The sequence below is a fragment of the Molothrus aeneus genome, chromosome 3, assembly GCF_037042795.1.
Source record: "Molothrus aeneus isolate 106 chromosome 3, BPBGC_Maene_1.0, whole genome shotgun sequence".
Lineage (NCBI taxonomy): Eukaryota > Metazoa > Chordata > Aves > Passeriformes > Icteridae > Molothrus > Molothrus aeneus.
This window is the reverse complement of record NC_089648.1, coordinates 77723043-77723366: the sequence shown is the minus strand read 5'-3', so window position 1 is coordinate 77723366 and position 324 is coordinate 77723043.

Here is a 324-nt window from a genome sequence, read left to right as displayed (position 1 = left end):
TCCGCCCCGCCCGCGCCACGCGCCCCGCCGTGGCCGCCGCGCATTGGCCGCGCCGGCGCCCGGGCAGGGCCGCAGCCAATGGGGAACGGCCGCGCCAGCTGCCGCGGCGCGCGGGGGGGCTGGGGCGGCGCTGAGGGGCGGAGGGGGAGGAGGGCGGCGGCGGCAGCTGGGCAGGGGCTGGAGGCTCAAAGCTGCTGGCGGCGTGGCTGTGGTCAGCTCTGGTGCTCGGGACGAGCCCCCCTCAGTGTGGCTCCAGCAGTTTCCGAGGGTCTTGCCCTGTTCAGAGCGCCCCCAGCCGCTCTCGCCTCAGCGCTGGCGGGTGCC